Source organism: Gasterosteus aculeatus, chromosome 2, assembly GCF_964276395.1.
Source record: "Gasterosteus aculeatus chromosome 2, fGasAcu3.hap1.1, whole genome shotgun sequence".
In the NCBI taxonomy this organism is placed as follows: domain Eukaryota; kingdom Metazoa; phylum Chordata; class Actinopteri; order Perciformes; family Gasterosteidae; genus Gasterosteus; species Gasterosteus aculeatus.
In genome coordinates, this window is record NC_135689.1 from 23,024,075 (window position 1) to 23,036,193 (window position 12,119).

Consider the following 12,119-nt stretch of genomic DNA (forward strand, 5'->3'; position numbering starts at 1 on the left):
CTTTTTCATTATCAAAACTCCAAAACCTTTGACACATTTTAAAAGATTAGGAAGAGGACATACAGTTGCTTACGGCCATACCTCTCTGGCTCGGCCTGATCTCGTCTGATCTCAGAAGCTAAGCAGAGTAGGGCCTGGTTAGTACTTGGATGGAAGACCGCCTGGGAATCCCAGGTGCTGTAAGCTTTTTCATTTCGATCTGTAAAAGACACAGAGAAGGCCTTAGAAAGTGACTCCTTTTTCATTATCAAAACTCAAAAACCTTTGACACATTTTAAAAGATTAGGTAGAGGACATACAGTTGCTTACGGCCATACCTCTCTGGCTCCGCCTGATCTCGTCAGATCTCAGAAGCTAAGCAGAGTAGGGCCTGGTTAGTACTTGGATGGAAGACCGCCTGGGAATCCCAGGTGCTGTAAGCTTTTTCATTTCGATCTGTAAAAGACACAGAGAAGGCCTTAGAAAGTGACTCCATTTCATTGTCAAAACTACAAAACCTTTGACACATTTTAAAAGATTAGGTAGAGGACATACAGTTGCTTACGGCCATACCTCTCTGGCTCCGCCTGATCTCGTCTGATCTCAGAAGCTAAGCAGAGTAGGGCCTGGTTAGTACTTGGATGGAAGACCGCCTGGGAATCCCAGGTGCTGTACGCTTTTTCATTTCGATCTGTAAAAGACACAGAGAAGGCCTTAGAAAGTGACTCCATTTAATTGTCAAAACTACAAAACCTTTGACACATTTTAAAAGATTAGGTAGAGGACATACAGTTGCTTACGGCCATACCTCTCTGGCTCCGCCTGATCTCGTCTGATCTCAGAAGCTAAGCAGAGTAGGGCCTGGTTAGTACTTGGATGGAAGACCGCCTGGGAATCCCAGGTGCCGTAAGCTTTTTCATTTCTCTCTCTGGAAGAAATCGAGAAGGCATTAGAAAGTGACTCCTTTTTCATTATCAAAACTCCAAAACCTTTGACACATTTTAAAAGATTAGGAAGAGGACATACAGTTGCTTACAGCCATACCTCTCTGGCTCCGTCTGATCTCAGAAGCTAAGCAGAGTAGGGCCTGGTTAGTACTTGGATGGAAGACCGCCTGGGAATCCCAGGTGCCGTAAGCTTTTTCATTTCGATCTGTAAAAGACACAGAGAAGGCCTTAGAAAGTGACTCCATTTCATTGTCAAAACTACAAAACCTTTGACACATTTTAAAAGATTAGGTAGAGGACATACAGTTGCTTACGGCCATACCTCTCTGGCTCCACCTGATCTCGTCTGATCTCAGAAGCTAAGCAGAGTAGGGCCTGGTTAGTACTTGGATGGAAGACCGCCTGGGAATCCCAGGTGCCGTAAGCTTTTTCATTTCTCTCTCTGGAAGAAATTGAGAAGGCCTTAGAAAGTGACTCCTTTTTCATTATCAAAACTCCAAAACCTTTGACACATTTTAAAAGATTAGGAAGAGGACATACAGTTGCTTACGGCCATACCTCTCTGGCTCCGCCTGATCTCGTCTGATCTCAGAAGCTAAGCAGAGTAGGGCCTGGTTAGTACTTGGATGGAAGACCGCCTGGGAATCCCAGGTGCTGTACGCTTTTTCATTTCGATCTGTAAAAGACACAGAGAAGGCCTTAGAAAGTGACTCCATTTAATTGTCAAAACTACAAAACCTTTGACACATTTTAAAAGATTAGGTAGAGGACATACAGTTGCTTACGGCCATACCTCTCTGGCTCCGCCTGATCTCGTCTGATCTCAGAAGCTAAGCAGAGTAGGGCCTGGTTAGTACTTGGATGGAAGACCGCCTGGGAATCCCAGGTGCCGTAAGCTTTTTCATTTCTCTCTCTGGAAGAAATCGAGAAGGCATTAGAAAGTGACTCCTTTTTCATTATCAAAACTCCAAAACCTTTGACACATTTTAAAAGATTAGGAAGAGGACATACAGTTGCTTACAGCCATACCTCTCTGGCTCCGTCTGATCTCAGAAGCTAAGCAGAGTAGGGCCTGGTTAGTACTTGGATGGAAGACCGCCTGGGAATCCCAGGTGCTGTAAGCTTTTTCATTTCGATCTGTAAAAGACACAGAGAAGGCCTTAGAAAGTGACTCCATTTCATTGTCAAAACTACAAAACCTTTGACACATTTTAAAAGATTAGGAAGAGGACATACAGTTGCTTACGGCCATACCTCTCTGGCTCCGCCTGATCTCGTCAGATCTCAGAAGCTAAGCAGAGTAGGGCCTGGTTAGTACTTGGATGGAAGACCGCCTGGGAATCCCAGGTGCCGTAAGCTTTTTCATTTCTCTCTCTGGAAGAAATCGAGAAGGCATTAGAAAGTGACTCCTTTTTCATTATCTAAACTCCAAAACCTTTGACACATTTTAAAATATTAGGAAGAGGACATACAGTTGCTTACGGCCATACCTCTCTGGCTTCGCCTGATCTCGTCTGATCTCAGAAGCTAAGCAGAGTAGGGCCTGGTTAGTACTTGGATGGAAGACCGCCTGGGAATCCCAGGTGCTGTAAGCTTTTTTATTTCGATCTGTAAAAGACACAAAGAAGAACTTAGAAAGTGACTCCATTTCATTGTCAAAACTCCAAAACCTTTGACACATTTTAAAAGATTAGGTAGAGGACATAAGGTTGCTTACGGCCATACCTCTCTGGCTCCGCCTGATCTCGTCTGATCTCAGAAGCTAAGCAGAGTAGGGCCTGGTTAGTACTTGGATGGAAGACCGCCTGGGAATCCCAGGTGCCGTAAGCTTTTTCATTTCTCTCTCTGGAAGAAATCGAGAAGGCATTAGAAAGTGACTCCTTTTTCATTATCAAAACTCCAAAACCTTTGACACATTTTAAAATATTAGGAAGAGGACATACAGTTGCTTACGGCCATACCTCTCTGGCTCCGTCTGATCTCAGAAGCTAAGCAGAGTAGGGCCTGGTTAGTACTTGGATGGAAGACCGCCTGGGAATCCCAGGTGCTGTAAGCTTTTTCATTTCGATCTGTAAAAGACACAGAGAAGGCCTTAGAAAGTGACTCCATTTCATTGTCAAAACTACAAAACCTTTGACACATTTTAAAAGATTAGGAAGAGGACATACAGTTGATTACGGCCATACCTCTCTGGCTCCGCCTGATCTCGTCAGATCTCAGAAGCTAAGCAGAGTAGGGCCTGGTTAGTACTTGGATGGAAGACCGCCTGGGAATCCCAGGTGCCGTAAGCTTTTTCATTTCTATCTGTAAAAGACACAGAGAAGGCCTTAGAAAGTGACTCCATTTCATTGTCAAAACTACAAAACCTTTGACACATTTTAAAAGATTAGGTAGAGGACATACAGTTGCTTACGGCCATACCTCTCTGGCTCCGCCTGATCTCGTCTGATCTCAGAAGCTAAGCAGAGTAGGGCCTGGTTAGTACTTGGATGGAAGACCGCCTGGGAATCCCAGGTGCTGTACGCTTTTTCATTTCGATCTGTAAAAGACACAGAGAAGGCCTTAGAAAGTGACTCCATTTCATTGTCAAAACTACAAAACCTTTGACACATTTTAAAAGATTAGGTAGAGGACATACAGTTGCTTACGGCCATACCTCTCTGGCTCCACCTGATCTCGTCTGATCTCAGAAGCTAAGCAGAGTAGGGCCTGGTTAGTACTTGGATGGAAGACCGCCTGGGAATCCCAGGTGCCGTAAGCTTTTTCATTTCTCTCTCTGGAAGAAATCGAGAAGGCCTTAGAAAGTGACTCCTTTTTCATTATCAAAACTCCAAAACCTTTGACACATTTTAAAAGATTAGGAAGAGGACATACAGTTGCTTACGGCCATACCTCTCTGGCTCCGCCTGATCTCGTCTGATCTCAGAAGCTAAGCAGAGTAGGGCCTGGTTAGTACTTGGATGGAAGACCGCCTGGGAATCCCAGGTGCTGTAAGCTTTTTCATTTCGATCTGTAAAAGACACAGAGAAGGCCTTAGAAAGTGACTCCATTTCATTGTCAAAACTACAAAACCTTTGACACATTTTAAAAGATTAGGAAGAGGACATACAGTTTCTTACGGCCATACCTCTCTGGCTCCGCCTGATCTCGTCTGATCTCAGAAGCTAAGCAGAGTAGGGCCTGGTTAGTACTTGGATGGAAGACCGCCTGGGAATCCCAGGTGCCGTAAGCTTTTTCATTTCTCTCTCTGGAAGAAATCGAGAAGGCATTAGAAAGTGACTCCTTTTTCATTATCAAAACTCCAAAACCTTTGACACATTTTAAAAGATTAGGAAGAGGACATACAGTTGCTTACGGCCATACCTCTCTGGCTCCGCCTGATCTCGTCTGATCTCAGAAGCTAAGCAGAGTAGGGCCTGGTTAGTACTTGGATGGAAGACCGCCTGGGAATCCCAGGTGCTGTAAGCTTTTTCATTTCGATCTGTAAAAGACACAGAGAAGGCCTTAGAAAGTGACTCCTTTTTCATTATCAAAACTCCAAAACCTTAGACACATTTTAAAAGATTAGGAAGAGGACATACAGTTGCTTACGGCCATACCTCTCTGGCTCCGCCTGATCTCGTCTGATCTCAGAAGCTAAGCAGAGTAGGGCCTGGTTAGTACTTGGATGGAAGACCGCCTGGGAATCCCAGGTGCTGTAAGCTTTTTCATTTCGATCTGTAAAAGACACAGAGAAGGCCTTAGAAAGTGACTCCATTTCTTTGTCAAAACTACAAAACCTTTGACACATTTTAAAAGATTAGGAAGAGGACATACAGTTGCTTACGGCCATACCTCTCTGGCTCCGCCTGATCTCGTCTGATCTCAGAAGCTAAGCAGAGTAGGGCCTGGTTAGTACTTGGATGGAAGACCGCCTGGGAATCCCAGGTGCTGTAAGCTTTTTCATTTCGATCTGTAAAAGACACAGAGAAGGCCTTAGAAAGTGACTCCATTTAATTGTCAAAACTACAAAACCGTTGACACATTTTAAAAGATTAGGAAGAGGACATACAGTTGCTTACGGCCATACCTCTCTGGCTCCGCCTGATCTCGTCTGATCTCAGAAGCTCAGCAGAGTAGGGCCTGGTTAGTACTTGGATGGAAGACCGCCTGGGAATCCCAGGTGCTGTAAGCTTTTTCATTTCGATCTGTAAAAGACACAGAGAATGCCTTAGAAAGTGACTCCATTTCATTGTCAAAACTACAAAACCTTTGACACATTTTAAAAGATTAGGAAGAGGACATACAGTTGCTTACGGCCATACCTCTCTGGCTCCGCCTGATCTCGTCTGATCTCAGAAGCTAAGCAGAGTAGGGCCTGGTTAGTACTTGGATGGAAGACCGCCTGGGAATCCCAGGTGCTGTAAGCTTTTTCATTTCGATCTGTAACAGACACAGAGAAGGCCTTAGAAAGTGACTCCATTTCATTGTCAAAACTACAAAACCTTTGACACATTTTAAAAGATTAGGAAGAGGACATACAGTTGCTTACGGCCATACCTCTCTGGCTCCGCCTGATCTCGTCAGATCTCAGAAGCTAAGCAGAGTAGGGCCTGGTTAGTACTTGGATGGAAGACCGCCTGGGAATCCCAGGTGCCGTAAGCTTTTTCATTTCTCTCTCTGGAAGAAATCGAGAAGGCATTAGAAAGTGACTCCTTTTTCATTATCTAAACTCCAAAACCTTTGACACATTTTAAAATATTAGGAAGAGGACATACAGTTGCTTACGGCCATACCTCTCTGGCTCCGCCTGATCTCGTCTGATCTCAGAAGCTAAGCAGAGTAGGGCCTGGTTAGTACTTGGATGGAAGACCGCCTGGGAATCCCAGGTGCTGTAAGCTTTTTCATTTCTCTCTCTGGAAGAAATCGAGAAGGCATTAGAAAGTGACTCCTTTTTCATTATCAAAACTCCAAAACCTTTGACACATTTTAAAAGATTAGGAAGAGGACATACAGTTGCTTACGGCCATACCTCTCTGGCTCTGCCTGATCTCGTCTGATCTCAGAAGCTAAGCAGAGTAGGGCCTGGTTAGTACTTGGATGGAAGACCGCCTGGGAATCCCAGGTGCTGTAAGCTTTTTCATTTCGATCTGTAACAGACACAGAGAAGGCCTTAGAAAGTGACTCCATTTCATTGTCAAAACTACAAAACCTTTGACACATTTTAAAAGATTAGGAAGAGGACATACAGTTGCTTACGGCCATACCTCTCTGGCTCCGCCTGATCTCGTCAGATCTCAGAAGCTAAGCAGAGTAGGGCCTGGTTAGTACTTGGATGGAAGACCGCCTGGGAATCCCAGGTGCCGTAAGCTTTTTCATTTCTCTCTCTGGAAGAAATCGAGAAGGCATTAGAAAGTGACTCCTTTTTCATTATCTAAACTCCAAAACCTTTGACACATTTTAAAATATTAGGAAGAGGACATACAGTTGCTTACGGCCATACCTCTCTGGCTTCGCCTGATCTCGTCTGATCTCAGAAGCTAAGCAGAGTAGGGCCTGGTTAGTACTTGGATGGAAGACCGCCTGGGAATCCCAGGTGCTGTAAGCTTTTTCATTTCGATCTGTAAAAGACACAAAGAAGAACTTAGAAAGTGACTCCATTTCATTGTCAAAACTCCAAAACCTTTGACACATTTTAAAAGATTAGGTAGAGGACAAAAGGTTGCTTACGGCCATACCTCTCTGGCTCCGCCTGATCTCGTCTGATCTCAGAAGCTAAGCAGAGTAGGGCCTGGTTAGTACTTGGATGGAAGACCGCCTGGGAATCCCAGGTGCCGTAAGGTTTTTCATTTCTCTCTCTGGAAGAAATCGAGAAGGCATTAGAAAGTGACTCCTTTTTCATTATCAAAACTCCAAAACCTTTGACACATTTTAAAAGATTAGGAAGAGGACATACAGTTGCTTACAGCCATACCTCTCTGGCTCCGTCTGATCTCAGAAGCTAAGCAGAGTAGGGCCTGGTTAGTACTTGGATGGAAGACCGCCTGGGAATCCCAGGTGCTGTAAGCTTTTTTATTTCGATCTGTAAAAGACACAGAGAAGGCCTTAGAAAGTGACTCCATTTCATTGTCAAAACTACAAAACCTTTGACACATTTTAAAAGATTAGGAAGAGGACATACAGTTGCTTACGGCCATACCTCTCTGGCTCCGCCTGATCTCGTCTGATCTCAGAAGCTAAGCAGAGTAGGGCCTGGTTAGTACTTGGATGGAAGACCGCCTGGGAATCCCAGGTGCTGTAAGCTTTTTCATTTCGATCTGTAAAAGACACAGAGAAGGCCTTAGAAAGTGACTCCATTTCATTGTCAAAACTACAAAACCTTTGACACATTTTAAAAGATTAGGAAGAGGACATACAGTTGCTTACGGCCATACCTCTCTGGCTCCGCCTGATCTCGTCAGATCTCAGAAGCTAAGCAGAGTAGGGCCTGGTTAGTACTTGGATGGAAGACCGCCTGGGAATCCCAGGTGCTGTAAGCTTTTTCATTTCGATCTGTAAAAGACACAGAGAAGGCCTTAGAAAGTGACTCCATTTAATTGTCAAAACTACAAAACCGTTGACACATTTTAAAAGATTAGGAAGAGGACATACAGTTGCTTACGGCCATACCTCTCTGGCTCTGCCTGATCTCAGAAGCTAAGCAGAGTAGGGCCTGGTTAGTACTTGGATGGAAGACCGCCTGGGAATCCCAGGTGCTGTAAGCTTTTTCATTTCGATCTGTAAAAGACACAGAGAAGGCCTTAGAAAGTGACTCCATTTCATTGTCAAAACTACAAAACCTTTGACACATTTTAAAAGATTAGGTAGAGGAGATACAGTTGCTTACGGCCATACCTCTCTGGCTCCGCCTGATCTCGTCTGATCTCAGAAGCTAAGCAGAGTAGGGCCTGGTTAGTACTTGGATGGAAGACCGCCTGGGAATCCCAGGTGCTGTAAGCTTTTTCATTTCGATCTGTAACAGACACAGAGAAGGCCTTAGAAAGTGACTCCATTTAATTGTCAAAACTACAAAACCTTTGACACATTTTAAAAGATTAGGAAGAGGACATACAGTTGCTTACGGCCATACCTCTCTGGCTCCGCCTGATCTCGTCAGATCTCAGAAGCTAAGCAGAGTAGGGCCTGGTTAGTACTTGGATGGAAGACCGCCTGGGAATCCCAGGTGCCGTAAGCTTTTTCATTTCTCTCTCTGGAAGAAATCGAGAAGGCATTAGAAAGTGACTCCTTTTTCATTATCTAAACTCCAAAACCTTTGACACATTTTAAAATATTAGGAAGAGGACATACAGTTGCTTACGGCCATACCTCTCTGGCTTCGCCTGATCTCGTCTGATCTCAGAAGCTAAGCAGAGTAGGGCCTGGTTAGTACTTGGATGGAAGACCGCCTGGGAATCCCAGGTGCTGTAAGCTTTTTCATTTCGATCTGTAAAAGACACAAAGAAGAACTTAGAAAGTGACTCCATTTCATTGTCAAAACTCCAAAACCTTTGACACATTTTAAAAGATTAGGTAGAGGACAAAAGGTTGCTTACGGCCATACCTCTCTGGCTCCGCCTGATCTCGTCAGATCTCAGAAGCTAAGCAGAGTAGGGCCTGGTTAGTACTTGGATGGAAGACCGCCTGGGAATCCCAGGTGCCGTAAGCTTTTTCATTTCTCTCTCTGGAAGAAATCGAGAAGGCATTAGAAAGTGACTCCTTTTTCATTATCTAAACTCCAAAACCTTTGACACATTTTAAAATATTAGGAAGAGGACATACAGTTGCTTACGGCCATACCTCTCTGGCTTCGCCTGATCTCGTCTGATCTCAGAAGCTAAGCAGAGTAGGGCCTGGTTAGTACTTGGATGGAAGACCGCCTGGGAATCCCAGGTGCTGTAAGCTTTTTCATTTCGATCTGTAAAAGACACAAAGAAGAACTTAGAAAGTGACTCCATTTCATTGTCAAAACTCCAAAACCTTTGACACATTTTAAAAGATTAGGTAGAGGACAAAAGGTTGCTTACGGCCATACCTCTCTGGCTCCGCCTGATCTCGTCTGATCTCAGAAGCTAAGCAGAGTAGGGCCTGGTTAGTACTTGGATGGAAGACCGCCTGGGAATCCCAGGTGCCGTAAGGTTTTTCATTTCTCTCTCTGGAAGAAATCGAGAAGGCATTAGAAAGTGACTCCTTTTTCATTATCAAAACTCCAAAACCTTTGACACATTTTAAAAGATTAGGAAGAGGACATACAGTTGCTTACAGCCATACCTCTCTGGCTCCGTCTGATCTCAGAAGCTAAGCAGAGTAGGGCCTGGTTAGTACTTGGATGGAAGACCGCCTGGGAATCCCAGGTGCTGTAAGCTTTTTTATTTCGATCTGTAAAAGACACAGAGAAGGCCTTAGAAAGTGACTCCATTTCATTGTCAAAACTACAAAACCTTTGACACATTTTAAAAGATTAGGAAGAGGACATACAGTTGCTTACGGCCATACCTCTCTGGCTCCGCCTGATCTCGTCTGATCTCAGAAGCTAAGCAGAGTAGGGCCTGGTTAGTACTTGGATGGAAGACCGCCTGGGAATCCCAGGTGCTGTAAGCTTTTTCATTTCGATCTGTAAAAGACACAGAGAAGGCCTTAGAAAGTGACTCCATTTCATTGTCAAAACTACAAAACCTTTGACACATTTTAAAAGATTAGGAAGAGGACATACAGTTGCTTACGGCCATACCTCTCTGGCTCCGCCTGATCTCGTCAGATCTCAGAAGCTAAGCAGAGTAGGGCCTGGTTAGTACTTGGATGGAAGACCGCCTGGGAATCCCAGGTGCTGTAAGCTTTTTCATTTCGATCTGTAAAAGACACAGAGAAGGCCTTAGAAAGTGACTCCATTTAATTGTCAAAACTACAAAACCGTTGACACATTTTAAAAGATTAGGAAGAGGACATACAGTTGCTTACGGCCATACCTCTCTGGCTCTGCCTGATCTCAGAAGCTAAGCAGAGTAGGGCCTGGTTAGTACTTGGATGGAAGACCGCCTGGGAATCCCAGGTGCTGTAAGCTTTTTCATTTCGATCTGTAAAAGACACAGAGAAGGCCTTAGAAAGTGACTCCATTTCATTGTCAAAACTACAAAACCTTTGACACATTTTAAAAGATTAGGTAGAGGAGATACAGTTGCTTACGGCCATACCTCTCTGGCTCCGCCTGATCTCGTCTGATCTCAGAAGCTAAGCAGAGTAGGGCCTGGTTAGTACTTGGATGGAAGACCGCCTGGGAATCCCAGGTGCTGTAAGCTTTTTCATTTCGATCTGTAACAGACACAGAGAAGGCCTTAGAAAGTGACTCCATTTAATTGTCAAAACTACAAAACCTTTGACACATTTTAAAAGATTAGGAAGAGGACATACAGTTGCTTACGGCCATACCTCTCTGGCTCCGCCTGATCTCGTCAGATCTCAGAAGCTAAGCAGAGTAGGGCCTGGTTAGTACTTGGATGGAAGACCGCCTGGGAATCCCAGGTGCCGTAAGCTTTTTCATTTCTCTCTCTGGAAGAAATCGAGAAGGCATTAGAAAGTGACTCCTTTTTCATTATCTAAACTCCAAAACCTTTGACACATTTTAAAATATTAGGAAGAGGACATACAGTTGCTTACGGCCATACCTCTCTGGCTTCGCCTGATCTCGTCTGATCTCAGAAGCTAAGCAGAGTAGGGCCTGGTTAGTACTTGGATGGAAGACCGCCTGGGAATCCCAGGTGCTGTAAGCTTTTTCATTTCGATCTGTAAAAGACACAAAGAAGAACTTAGAAAGTGACTCCATTTCATTGTCAAAACTCCAAAACCTTTGACACATTTTAAAAGATTAGGTAGAGGACAAAAGGTTGCTTACGGCCATACCTCTCTGGCTCCGCCTGATCTCGTCTGATCTCAGAAGCTAAGCAGAGTAGGGCCTGGTTAGTACTTGGATGGAAGACCGCCTGGGAATCCCAGGTGCCGTAAGGTTTTTCATTTCTCTCTCTGGAAGAAATCGAGAAGGCATTAGAAAGTGACTCCTTTTTCATTATCAAAACTCCAAAACCTTTGACACATTTTAAAAGATTAGGAAGAGGACATACAGTTGCTTACAGCCATACCTCTCTGGCTCCGTCTGATCTCAGAAGCTAAGCAGAGTAGGGCCTGGTTAGTACTTGGATGGAAGACCGCCTGGGAATCCCAGGTGCTGTAAGCTTTTTCATTTCGATCTGTAAAAGACACAGAGAAGGCCTTAGAAAGTGACTCCATTTCATTGTCAAAACTACAAAACCTTTGACACATTTTAAAAGATTAGGAAGAGGACATACAGTTGCTTACGGCCATACCTCTCTGGCTCCGCCTGATCTCGTCAGATCTCAGAAGCTAAGCAGAGTAGGGCCTGGTTAGTACTTGGATGGAAGACCGCCTGGGAATCCCAGGTGCCGTAAGCTTTTTCATTTCTATCTGTAAAAGACACAGAGAAGGCCTTAGAAAGTGACTCCATTTCATTGTCAAAACTACAAAACCTTTGACACATTTTAAAAGATTAGGTAGAGGACATACAGTTGCTTACGGCCATACCTCTCTGGCTCCGCCTGATCTCGTCTGATCTCAGAAGCTAAGCAGAGTAGGGCCTGGTTAGTACTTGGATGGAAGACCGCCTGGGAATCCCAGGTGCTGTACGCTTTTTCATTTCGATCTGTAAAAGACACAGAGAAGGCCTTAGAAAGTGACTCCATTTCATTGTCAAAACTACAAAACCGTTGACACATTTTAAAAGATTAGGTAGAGGACATACAGTTGCTTACGGCCATACCTCTCTGGCTCCGCCTGATCTCGTCTGATCTCAGAAGCTAAGCAGAGTAGGGCCTGGTTAGTACTTGGATGGAAGACCGCCTGGGAATCCCAGGTGCCGTAAGCTTTTTCATTTCTCTCTCTGGAAGAAATCGAGAAGGCCTTAGAAAGTGACTCCTTTTTCATTATCAAAACTCCAAAACCTTTGACACATTTTAAAAGATTAGGAAGAGGACATACAGTTGCTTACGGCCATACCTCTCTGGCTCCGCCTGATCTCGTCTGATCTCAGAAGCTAAGCAGAGTAGGGCCTGGTTAGTACTTGGATGGAAGACCGCCTGGGAATCCCAGGTGCTGTAAACTTTTTCATTT

General features: G+C 44.4%; 44 non-coding genes and 8 pseudogenes across 44 annotated transcripts; all 52 read left to right on the forward strand.

Moving 5' to 3' along the window:
* Positions 1-67: 67 nt before the first annotated feature.
* LOC144399260 (5S ribosomal RNA) lies at positions 68-186 on the forward strand. The gene has a single exon (XR_013461405.1). It is a non-coding gene; the product is annotated as a 5S ribosomal RNA (ribosomal RNA).
* A 117-nt stretch (positions 187-303) lies between these two features.
* Positions 304-422, forward strand: LOC144390171 (5S ribosomal RNA). Its single transcript, XR_013454245.1, has one exon. It is a non-coding gene; the product is annotated as a 5S ribosomal RNA (ribosomal RNA).
* Positions 423-538: 116 nt separating this feature from the next.
* On the forward strand, positions 539-657 carry LOC144398636 (5S ribosomal RNA). The gene has a single exon (XR_013460783.1). It is a non-coding gene; the product is annotated as a 5S ribosomal RNA (ribosomal RNA).
* Positions 658-773: 116 nt separating this feature from the next.
* LOC144402462 (5S ribosomal RNA) lies at positions 774-892 on the forward strand. The gene has a single exon (XR_013464398.1). It is a non-coding gene; the product is annotated as a 5S ribosomal RNA (ribosomal RNA).
* Positions 893-1,009: 117 nt separating this feature from the next.
* Positions 1,010-1,118, forward strand: LOC144399994 (5S ribosomal RNA; annotated as a pseudogene).
* Positions 1,119-1,234: 116 nt separating this feature from the next.
* LOC144400795 (5S ribosomal RNA) lies at positions 1,235-1,353 on the forward strand. Its single transcript, XR_013462730.1, has one exon. It is a non-coding gene; the product is annotated as a 5S ribosomal RNA (ribosomal RNA).
* Positions 1,354-1,470: 117 nt separating this feature from the next.
* LOC144398637 (5S ribosomal RNA) lies at positions 1,471-1,589 on the forward strand. Its single transcript, XR_013460784.1, has one exon. It is a non-coding gene; the product is annotated as a 5S ribosomal RNA (ribosomal RNA).
* Positions 1,590-1,705: 116 nt separating this feature from the next.
* Positions 1,706-1,824, forward strand: LOC144402463 (5S ribosomal RNA). Its single transcript, XR_013464399.1, has one exon. It is a non-coding gene; the product is annotated as a 5S ribosomal RNA (ribosomal RNA).
* Positions 1,825-1,941: 117 nt separating this feature from the next.
* Positions 1,942-2,050, forward strand: LOC144399940 (5S ribosomal RNA; annotated as a pseudogene).
* A 116-nt stretch (positions 2,051-2,166) lies between these two features.
* Positions 2,167-2,285, forward strand: LOC144400433 (5S ribosomal RNA). Its single transcript, XR_013462371.1, has one exon. It is a non-coding gene; the product is annotated as a 5S ribosomal RNA (ribosomal RNA).
* Positions 2,286-2,402: 117 nt separating this feature from the next.
* LOC144393788 (5S ribosomal RNA) lies at positions 2,403-2,521 on the forward strand. Its single transcript, XR_013456632.1, has one exon. It is a non-coding gene; the product is annotated as a 5S ribosomal RNA (ribosomal RNA).
* Positions 2,522-2,637: 116 nt separating this feature from the next.
* On the forward strand, positions 2,638-2,756 carry LOC144402465 (5S ribosomal RNA). The gene has a single exon (XR_013464401.1). It is a non-coding gene; the product is annotated as a 5S ribosomal RNA (ribosomal RNA).
* Positions 2,757-2,873: 117 nt separating this feature from the next.
* LOC144399886 (5S ribosomal RNA) lies at positions 2,874-2,982 on the forward strand (annotated as a pseudogene).
* A 116-nt stretch (positions 2,983-3,098) lies between these two features.
* Positions 3,099-3,217, forward strand: LOC144397821 (5S ribosomal RNA). The gene has a single exon (XR_013459968.1). It is a non-coding gene; the product is annotated as a 5S ribosomal RNA (ribosomal RNA).
* A 116-nt stretch (positions 3,218-3,333) lies between these two features.
* LOC144398638 (5S ribosomal RNA) lies at positions 3,334-3,452 on the forward strand. The gene has a single exon (XR_013460785.1). It is a non-coding gene; the product is annotated as a 5S ribosomal RNA (ribosomal RNA).
* Positions 3,453-3,568: 116 nt separating this feature from the next.
* LOC144400907 (5S ribosomal RNA) lies at positions 3,569-3,687 on the forward strand. Its single transcript, XR_013462842.1, has one exon. It is a non-coding gene; the product is annotated as a 5S ribosomal RNA (ribosomal RNA).
* Positions 3,688-3,804: 117 nt separating this feature from the next.
* LOC144396699 (5S ribosomal RNA) lies at positions 3,805-3,923 on the forward strand. Its single transcript, XR_013458845.1, has one exon. It is a non-coding gene; the product is annotated as a 5S ribosomal RNA (ribosomal RNA).
* Positions 3,924-4,039: 116 nt separating this feature from the next.
* On the forward strand, positions 4,040-4,158 carry LOC144397690 (5S ribosomal RNA). The gene has a single exon (XR_013459837.1). It is a non-coding gene; the product is annotated as a 5S ribosomal RNA (ribosomal RNA).
* A 117-nt stretch (positions 4,159-4,275) lies between these two features.
* On the forward strand, positions 4,276-4,394 carry LOC144396700 (5S ribosomal RNA). Its single transcript, XR_013458846.1, has one exon. It is a non-coding gene; the product is annotated as a 5S ribosomal RNA (ribosomal RNA).
* Positions 4,395-4,511: 117 nt separating this feature from the next.
* LOC144396701 (5S ribosomal RNA) lies at positions 4,512-4,630 on the forward strand. Its single transcript, XR_013458847.1, has one exon. It is a non-coding gene; the product is annotated as a 5S ribosomal RNA (ribosomal RNA).
* A 116-nt stretch (positions 4,631-4,746) lies between these two features.
* On the forward strand, positions 4,747-4,865 carry LOC144396702 (5S ribosomal RNA). The gene has a single exon (XR_013458848.1). It is a non-coding gene; the product is annotated as a 5S ribosomal RNA (ribosomal RNA).
* Positions 4,866-4,981: 116 nt separating this feature from the next.
* On the forward strand, positions 4,982-5,100 carry LOC144399138 (5S ribosomal RNA). The gene has a single exon (XR_013461283.1). It is a non-coding gene; the product is annotated as a 5S ribosomal RNA (ribosomal RNA).
* Positions 5,101-5,216: 116 nt separating this feature from the next.
* LOC144396703 (5S ribosomal RNA) lies at positions 5,217-5,335 on the forward strand. The gene has a single exon (XR_013458849.1). It is a non-coding gene; the product is annotated as a 5S ribosomal RNA (ribosomal RNA).
* Positions 5,336-5,451: 116 nt separating this feature from the next.
* On the forward strand, positions 5,452-5,570 carry LOC144400444 (5S ribosomal RNA). Its single transcript, XR_013462382.1, has one exon. It is a non-coding gene; the product is annotated as a 5S ribosomal RNA (ribosomal RNA).
* A 117-nt stretch (positions 5,571-5,687) lies between these two features.
* LOC144396704 (5S ribosomal RNA) lies at positions 5,688-5,806 on the forward strand. The gene has a single exon (XR_013458850.1). It is a non-coding gene; the product is annotated as a 5S ribosomal RNA (ribosomal RNA).
* Positions 5,807-5,923: 117 nt separating this feature from the next.
* Positions 5,924-6,042, forward strand: LOC144398075 (5S ribosomal RNA). Its single transcript, XR_013460222.1, has one exon. It is a non-coding gene; the product is annotated as a 5S ribosomal RNA (ribosomal RNA).
* Positions 6,043-6,158: 116 nt separating this feature from the next.
* On the forward strand, positions 6,159-6,277 carry LOC144400453 (5S ribosomal RNA). The gene has a single exon (XR_013462387.1). It is a non-coding gene; the product is annotated as a 5S ribosomal RNA (ribosomal RNA).
* Positions 6,278-6,394: 117 nt separating this feature from the next.
* Positions 6,395-6,513, forward strand: LOC144393799 (5S ribosomal RNA). Its single transcript, XR_013456643.1, has one exon. It is a non-coding gene; the product is annotated as a 5S ribosomal RNA (ribosomal RNA).
* Positions 6,514-6,629: 116 nt separating this feature from the next.
* LOC144398464 (5S ribosomal RNA) lies at positions 6,630-6,748 on the forward strand. The gene has a single exon (XR_013460611.1). It is a non-coding gene; the product is annotated as a 5S ribosomal RNA (ribosomal RNA).
* A 117-nt stretch (positions 6,749-6,865) lies between these two features.
* Positions 6,866-6,974, forward strand: LOC144399941 (5S ribosomal RNA; annotated as a pseudogene).
* A 116-nt stretch (positions 6,975-7,090) lies between these two features.
* On the forward strand, positions 7,091-7,209 carry LOC144396705 (5S ribosomal RNA). Its single transcript, XR_013458851.1, has one exon. It is a non-coding gene; the product is annotated as a 5S ribosomal RNA (ribosomal RNA).
* Positions 7,210-7,325: 116 nt separating this feature from the next.
* LOC144390172 (5S ribosomal RNA) lies at positions 7,326-7,444 on the forward strand. The gene has a single exon (XR_013454246.1). It is a non-coding gene; the product is annotated as a 5S ribosomal RNA (ribosomal RNA).
* A 116-nt stretch (positions 7,445-7,560) lies between these two features.
* LOC144399863 (5S ribosomal RNA) lies at positions 7,561-7,669 on the forward strand (annotated as a pseudogene).
* A 116-nt stretch (positions 7,670-7,785) lies between these two features.
* On the forward strand, positions 7,786-7,904 carry LOC144396706 (5S ribosomal RNA). The gene has a single exon (XR_013458852.1). It is a non-coding gene; the product is annotated as a 5S ribosomal RNA (ribosomal RNA).
* A 116-nt stretch (positions 7,905-8,020) lies between these two features.
* On the forward strand, positions 8,021-8,139 carry LOC144400457 (5S ribosomal RNA). Its single transcript, XR_013462391.1, has one exon. It is a non-coding gene; the product is annotated as a 5S ribosomal RNA (ribosomal RNA).
* A 117-nt stretch (positions 8,140-8,256) lies between these two features.
* LOC144393810 (5S ribosomal RNA) lies at positions 8,257-8,375 on the forward strand. Its single transcript, XR_013456654.1, has one exon. It is a non-coding gene; the product is annotated as a 5S ribosomal RNA (ribosomal RNA).
* Positions 8,376-8,491: 116 nt separating this feature from the next.
* LOC144400463 (5S ribosomal RNA) lies at positions 8,492-8,610 on the forward strand. The gene has a single exon (XR_013462397.1). It is a non-coding gene; the product is annotated as a 5S ribosomal RNA (ribosomal RNA).
* A 117-nt stretch (positions 8,611-8,727) lies between these two features.
* Positions 8,728-8,846, forward strand: LOC144393821 (5S ribosomal RNA). Its single transcript, XR_013456665.1, has one exon. It is a non-coding gene; the product is annotated as a 5S ribosomal RNA (ribosomal RNA).
* Positions 8,847-8,962: 116 nt separating this feature from the next.
* Positions 8,963-9,081, forward strand: LOC144398465 (5S ribosomal RNA). Its single transcript, XR_013460612.1, has one exon. It is a non-coding gene; the product is annotated as a 5S ribosomal RNA (ribosomal RNA).
* Positions 9,082-9,198: 117 nt separating this feature from the next.
* LOC144399942 (5S ribosomal RNA) lies at positions 9,199-9,307 on the forward strand (annotated as a pseudogene).
* A 116-nt stretch (positions 9,308-9,423) lies between these two features.
* Positions 9,424-9,542, forward strand: LOC144396707 (5S ribosomal RNA). The gene has a single exon (XR_013458853.1). It is a non-coding gene; the product is annotated as a 5S ribosomal RNA (ribosomal RNA).
* A 116-nt stretch (positions 9,543-9,658) lies between these two features.
* LOC144390174 (5S ribosomal RNA) lies at positions 9,659-9,777 on the forward strand. Its single transcript, XR_013454248.1, has one exon. It is a non-coding gene; the product is annotated as a 5S ribosomal RNA (ribosomal RNA).
* Positions 9,778-9,893: 116 nt separating this feature from the next.
* LOC144399864 (5S ribosomal RNA) lies at positions 9,894-10,002 on the forward strand (annotated as a pseudogene).
* A 116-nt stretch (positions 10,003-10,118) lies between these two features.
* LOC144396709 (5S ribosomal RNA) lies at positions 10,119-10,237 on the forward strand. Its single transcript, XR_013458855.1, has one exon. It is a non-coding gene; the product is annotated as a 5S ribosomal RNA (ribosomal RNA).
* Positions 10,238-10,353: 116 nt separating this feature from the next.
* LOC144400475 (5S ribosomal RNA) lies at positions 10,354-10,472 on the forward strand. The gene has a single exon (XR_013462409.1). It is a non-coding gene; the product is annotated as a 5S ribosomal RNA (ribosomal RNA).
* Positions 10,473-10,589: 117 nt separating this feature from the next.
* Positions 10,590-10,708, forward strand: LOC144393832 (5S ribosomal RNA). Its single transcript, XR_013456676.1, has one exon. It is a non-coding gene; the product is annotated as a 5S ribosomal RNA (ribosomal RNA).
* A 116-nt stretch (positions 10,709-10,824) lies between these two features.
* Positions 10,825-10,943, forward strand: LOC144398466 (5S ribosomal RNA). Its single transcript, XR_013460613.1, has one exon. It is a non-coding gene; the product is annotated as a 5S ribosomal RNA (ribosomal RNA).
* A 117-nt stretch (positions 10,944-11,060) lies between these two features.
* LOC144399944 (5S ribosomal RNA) lies at positions 11,061-11,169 on the forward strand (annotated as a pseudogene).
* Positions 11,170-11,285: 116 nt separating this feature from the next.
* LOC144400486 (5S ribosomal RNA) lies at positions 11,286-11,404 on the forward strand. The gene has a single exon (XR_013462420.1). It is a non-coding gene; the product is annotated as a 5S ribosomal RNA (ribosomal RNA).
* Positions 11,405-11,520: 116 nt separating this feature from the next.
* LOC144398639 (5S ribosomal RNA) lies at positions 11,521-11,639 on the forward strand. Its single transcript, XR_013460786.1, has one exon. It is a non-coding gene; the product is annotated as a 5S ribosomal RNA (ribosomal RNA).
* A 116-nt stretch (positions 11,640-11,755) lies between these two features.
* On the forward strand, positions 11,756-11,874 carry LOC144402466 (5S ribosomal RNA). Its single transcript, XR_013464402.1, has one exon. It is a non-coding gene; the product is annotated as a 5S ribosomal RNA (ribosomal RNA).
* A 117-nt stretch (positions 11,875-11,991) lies between these two features.
* On the forward strand, positions 11,992-12,110 carry LOC144398436 (5S ribosomal RNA). Its single transcript, XR_013460583.1, has one exon. It is a non-coding gene; the product is annotated as a 5S ribosomal RNA (ribosomal RNA).
* Positions 12,111-12,119: the final 9 nt, after the last annotated feature.